The sequence below is a fragment of the Physeter macrocephalus genome, chromosome 9, assembly GCF_002837175.3.
Source record: "Physeter macrocephalus isolate SW-GA chromosome 9, ASM283717v5, whole genome shotgun sequence".
Taxonomy (NCBI): Eukaryota; Metazoa; Chordata; class Mammalia; order Artiodactyla; family Physeteridae; genus Physeter; species Physeter macrocephalus.
Genome location: NC_041222.1, coordinates 49029746 through 49036198, shown reverse-complemented (window position 1 = coordinate 49036198; position 6453 = coordinate 49029746). Strand labels below are relative to the sequence as shown.

The window sequence follows — 6453 nt, the reverse complement described above, 5'->3', positions numbered from 1 at the left end:
GGTCAGATTGGCCATCATCAAAAACAAAAAATGTTCACTTTTGGTTTCCAAGAGATGAAGGGAGTGGATTGTTTCTCTTCACAAGCTTAGCATTCCTCAAAAATATGACTTTTATTGAAGGGGAGGGCCATGTCGTGGGTGAGATGACTTGCTCAAATAGCTGAATTTCAAATATTGGAGAAAAGGGAACCCTCTTGCACTGCTGGTGGGAATGTAAATTGATACAGCCACTATGGAGAACAGTATGGAGGTTCCTTAAAAAACTACAAATAGAACTACCATACGACCCCGCAATCCCACTACTGGGCATATACCCTGAGAAAACCATAATTCAAAAACAGTCATGTACCAAAATGTTCATTGCAGCTCTATTTACAATAGCCAGGACATGGAAGCAACCTAAGTGTCCATCAACAGATGAATGGATAAAGAAGATGTGGCACATATATACAATGGAATATTACTCAGCCATAAAAAGAAATGAAACTGAGTTATTTGTAATGAGGTAGATAGACCTGGAGTCTGTCATACAGAGTGAAGTAAATCAAAGAGAAAAACAAATACCATATGCTAACACATATATATGGAATCTAAGAAAAAAAAATGTCATGAAGAGATTAGTGGTAGGACAGGAATAAAACACAGACCTACTAGAGCATGGACTTGAGGACATGGGGAGGGGGAAGGGTAAGCTGTGACGAAGTGAGAGAGTGGCAGGGACATATATGCACTACCAAATGTAAATTAGATAGCTAGTGGGAAGCTGCCGCATAGCACAGGGAGATCACCTCTGTGCTTTGTGACCACGAGAGGGGTGGGATAGGGAGGGTGGGAGGGAGGGAGACGCAAGAGGGAAGAGATATGGGAACATATGTATATGTATAACTGATTCACTTTGTTGTAAAGGAGAAACTAACACACTATTGTAAAACAGTTATACTCCAATAAAGATGTTAAAAAAAAATGAGGTGATTAGTGTTACCTCCTCTTCTGTTTTCTGGAAGAGTTTGTATAACATCAGTATAGTTTCTTCCTTAATTGTTTGGTAGAATTTACCAGTGACGCCATCTGGGCCTGGAGGTTTTTTTGTTTGTTTATTTGTTTTGTAGCAATGTTTTTTGACTATGAATTCAATTTCTTTAATAGGTATATGGCTCTTTATCTGTTTTTCTTGAGTGAGCTTTGGTAATTATTTTAAGAAATGTGTCCATTTCATCCAAGCTATTGAATGTATTGGCAAAGAGATGTTCACAATATTCTCTTATCCTGTGGGATGTATAGTGATGTCCCTTCTTTCACTCCCAATATCAATAATTTTTATCTTTTTTTTTCTTGATTAGTCTGGTGACAGGTTTATCAGTTTTACTGAGCTATCCAAAGAACCAGTTTTTAGTTTCTTTGATTTTTTTCTTTCTTTCTTTTTTTCTATTTCACTGATTTCTCTCCTTTATTTTATCTTCTCTTCTGCTTCATTTGGATTTAATTTGCTCGTTTTGCTAGTTTACAAAGTGGAGGCTTAGAACATTCATTTGAGACTTTTCTTCAATAAATATTTAATGTAAATTTCCCTCTAAAGCATCACTTTGGCTGTGTCCCACTAACTTTGATATATTGTGTTTTTATTTTCATTCAAAAAAAATATTTTCTAATTTCCATTGTGATTTCTTATTTGCCCCATGGTTATTTAAAAGTGTATAATTAATTTCCAGACATTTGGGGATTCTCCAGATATCTCTCTCTTACTGTTTTCTAATTTAATTCCATTGTGGTCAGAGAACATACTTAGTATGATTTTAATCCCTTTGTATTTTCTTCTTAATGAATTAATATGCTGTGCAAACAATATATATTCTGCCGTTGTTGTGTGGAGTTTCTGTAAATGTCAATTAGGTCAATTTGGTTAATAGCATTGTCAAAGTCTTCTATATCCTTATGGATTTTTTTGGTCTACTTGCACTGTCAAATACTGAGAGAGCAGTCTTAAAGTTTCCAGCTGTGATTGTGACCATCCTACATTCTTTCCCAAGTATGACTTCCCAGGCGTAGTAGTAGGCCCTACCAAGGCAGGGGCCTGTAGTAAAGCCAGGCAATCAAATGTCAGTCTCCTCTGGCTGGCTTCCAGAAAATTTTGTGGGAAATGTTCACTTTTGGTTTCCAAGAGATGAAGGGAGTGGATTGTTTCTCTTCACAAGCTTAGCATTCCTCAAAAATATGACTTTTATTGAAGGGGAGGGCCATGTTGTGGGTGAGATGACTTGCTCAAATAGCTGAATTTCAAATATTGGGTAATTATTATTTTTGTTTCCAGCAGTGGGGCATTGGTAACAATTCAGGGGAAAAAAGGGAAAATCCTATTAAATAAGTTGTACCTGCATGAAACTGAATTACTAAATTAGTTTATACTGTTCTTCTTAAAATTCTCTACTATAACTACTTAAGACTTCCTACTGAGGAAAGACTGTTAAGGCGGAACAGCTGGTGTGTCAACTGAGGCTCATTCCAAAGTTCTCAAGTGTTTGCTTAGATAATGTTGCAGAGTAACCATTCTTTTAATAGAAGCAAAGGCAAAGTATTGTATAAGGGGAAGTGTATCATGTTATCAGCAGTAAAAAGTTAAAACGTAGTTAGTTTTCCTCTTGTCTGTGTTTAACTTACAAAATGCTTCTGTTTGAGGATCCCATTCAGCTGCAGTGTTCTGACCTGAGGGAGCGCCTGGCAGTTTCTTTGAATCTAAGCAACACTAACTTAGCCATTTTTGTTTGTTTTCCTTGAATGTGGTTCTTTGAGAAAAAAGCCTCCCTTGCAGGGTGGGGAAGTACTATTGGGTATTATATTAAAAATGTACGTGGAGGAAAAGAAATTGGATTTACTTTGGTTGATCCTAATATAGGCCAGGCCCTTTGCTAGATGGTTACAACCATTTCCTTATTCCATCTTTTCAAGAGCCCTGTATGGGAGATATATTAGTCCCATTTTACAGGCAATGAGACTGAGGTTCAGAGCAGTATGATGTCCCATAGCCAGCAGAAATTAAGATTAGAACCAGGATGTCTCTAGTACCAAAATTCATGCTCTCTGCTCTCCTTTCATGCTTCCATTAATATGTAAGTCTGTTACAAAAGCAACCCACAATCCACAGATTTTTTGATTAGTTCTGTGGTTTCTGGAATGATTTTGCCCAAATGCAGTTGGCAGTTGAGTCCATAAAATACCATCTTTCTCTTTAGATTCATTGTTAGACAAGATCTGATCATATCACATACCTTAAACAGAACCTGATATTTTGGTCTTCGATAAATTTGGCATTATACAATATTGACATTTCTTTGGACTCCAGCCTCTGCAAATATTAGGCTCAAAGTCAGGACTGAGTAGATGGCAGTTTAGGGCCTTTGGTCTAGGCAAGGAGGGAGGAGTAGGAAAGTTCAAAGATTATAGCAAGGTTGAAGCCAGTAGAAATGAGAAAGTTGGCAGGCAGGCAGGGAGGAAGGCAACTACAGGTGTCAGAATTCAGAGTAAAACAGATACCAGAGAGCCAAAAGGACTTGCTATAAGAGAGAATAATCATGCAGAGAAGTAATCCAAAGTATTAGTTATCATTGGCTACACTCTTGTATGAGCTGGGACATTGATTATCAAAGTGTGATCCTCTGAGCAGCAGCATTGCCCTCACTTATTAGCTTGTTAGAAATACAAATTTATGGGTTCCACCTTGATCTACTGAATTAGAATCTCTGTGGCTAGGGCCAGAAAGTTGTGTTTTAACAAGGTTTTCAGATGATCCTTATACATGTTAATGTTTGAGCACCTCTGAATTAGAGATACACAGCAGCAAGAAGCAGGAGGGAACAAGGCAGAGTTATGGAGGCTTGACTGACCGCTACATATATTTAATAAAAATTAATTGAAAGTGCCTGGCATTGTGTTAGGTGCTGGTAATACAGAGATGAAAAGATAAAGTGTTGAGTTTGAAGAACCTAAGGCACATCTAAATGGTAGTGTCTTTAGATGATAGGAAGCACTGTTGGCCTGTAACTCAGCGAAGAAATCTGGTCTTAAGAGTTATCAGTCCATATAGCAATAGCTAAAATCCTGGGAGCTGATGGCCTTGGGTGGGGTGGGGTTGAGTTGTGGGGTGGCAATGTGGAGTGAGGAACAAGAGGGTCAAGTGTCTGAGATTCCTTGATGTCTTTATTAACCACTCTCTTCCCAACCAGCAGCAGGATCCAGTTGGTCTGACCACTTTGTATTTATCCTGCTACTGAAGAGGGGATCCCTGCTGTAAATAGTATAAGATGGCTGAACACACAACATCTGACATAGTCAGATGAGATGGGCAGCAGTTTATTAGTCACAGATACTCACAGCCTGTGAGGAGGAGGACACAACATGCTATGCAGGGCCACATGAAGGTTGCTCTTGGAAGCAGAGTGCTGTGGGCTGTGGGCAGGCTTTGTAATGACAAGAGAGTGAGGTGACCCTTGATTCCTGTTGGAGGGTGTAGTTTGAAGAATATCTCAGGCTGGGCAGAGAGATGAAACCTATAGGTTGAGGACCAGGTGGGGTGAGGCTGGTTCAGTTGATCGGGGAGCTATCTGGGTGGGGAACAGGGGAACTCATGGTAAGCAAGGTAGCACATGGAAGTTCAGATTTTACAATTCATCAGCACACATGGAAAACCCATTTCTCAGCCCTCTTCTTTTAGTGGAGCTTCTCCCACAGCCTGATATTCAGTTCTCACCCCACCCCCACCCCGTCTTTCTCATTCTCCCTCTCTCTCTCTCTCTCACTCACACACACACAGAAACAGACACACGTCTTTTTGAATCAACAATAGGTTTGGACAGTCTTCCTGGCTGTGAATTCAGCTGGCAGTTACATTCACACCCCAGGGCCCTAGGCTAGAGAGAGGAAAGTGCCCTGTGTTCCTTGAGTGATCCAGATACCAAGACTTGGCATTCCCAGTCGGAGTTTGGAGACCTAGGCCTTTGCTTATTTGTGTATATAGGATCACAGATATTTGAGAAGGCAGAGAGAAAAAGAGAGCCTATATAAGCAACCAAGAAGAATGGAAAGAGTAGTTGGAAGAGAAGCAGGGAAGTTGTTTGATAAAAGAAGCTACCCAATAAGAATGGAGTGGTTGAGAAAGCCATGCAGCCGGGAGCTCCAGAAGAAATGGACTGAAAAGTGATTATTGGATTTATCATTTGGGAGGTATTTGTGCTACCTTACTAGAGCAGTTGTGATGGAATGTGTGTATAGATATGTGTGGGGAAAGGGTAGGCGAAAGATAGATGAAGCCAAGTAACAGTGGGAATAGATATTGAAGTACTTATGGGAGAAATTATGTCCTTTAAATACTCCAGGAACATCAACAGAAATTTAGTGGGGTTGGATTGGGGAATCATGAAAAAGATTTAGTATGCTTTGTATTATAGGATATAAAAACTACCGTCCATCTGTGGAATGTTAAGCTGACACCCAAGACAATCAAAGCCTCCCATATTCAATATCCCACTATTTTCTGGTTGTACCAAAAAATAAACAACCAGCAAATGATTTCACCTCTTAAAAAAAAGCATTTACACTTAAAAAATGGGATGAGGTGGGATTCCTTCCTTTTTAAAAATGTTTCTAGAGCTACTAAAAAACTTGCATTTACAAAATAGTTGATAAAAATATTCCTCTGGATTGTAAAAGAAGGGAAACAGGGACCACTGATAGGACCAGGTGTGTGATATTAATCAGACTTGGCTTCTTTCCTGCTTCATCAGAAGCTGGGCTCTCCTCATTTTTAGTTTCTCCATTTTCTGCAGGTAAGTCTTCTTTAGTCTCTTGGTTAGCCACTTCAGCCTGTTTTCCCTTTGCTCCCCTTTTCCCTTTTGTTTGCACTTTTTTGTCGGAATATTTATCCTTTCCTGCCGCCTTTTTTGGCTTCGTTTCCACTTTTGCAGGAGCTAGTTTAGCTGACAACCTCGCCGTCTCCTCTTGGGCTCCTCCTTCGCCGCTCCCTCGGCGGAGCTAACCTTCCTCTTGGGCATCGTGGCGGCGGGGCGGGCGCGTGCCCGGTGCCTGAGGGCCGCGGCGCGCCGAGAGCCTTCGCGAAGCTGGGCTGCCTGGCCGCAGCCGTTCCTCCCGCCGCCCGAGCTGCTGGGACCCAACCCCTTTCTTTTTCTGACAGCCTCATTTTTCTAGTCCCTAAGGCTCAAAATCTAGGAGTTAATCTTGATTCTTCAGATAACAAGCCTATTGATTTTTCCTTCTGTTAGACTCCTGGCTCTACCACTCACTGACTGTGGGGCCTGGCGCAGTGTAGGAATGTGTTTTGCGATGCCTACAACCCACTTATCTGCTGTTTCTACTGGTAGCACCTGATGAAGGTGCTCATATTTGTACTCTGTGAATGTGCCCTTATGGCCGCACCTGAGTAGTCCAGCAATCAAGAACAGCTTG

General features: G+C 40.7%; 1 pseudogene; it reads right to left on the bottom strand.

The window, feature by feature from the left end:
• Nucleotides 1-5440: 5440 nt before the first annotated feature.
• LOC102989195 (non-histone chromosomal protein HMG-14-like) lies at nucleotides 5441-6149 on the bottom strand (annotated as a pseudogene).
• Between the last annotated feature and the right edge of the window lie 304 nt (nucleotides 6150-6453).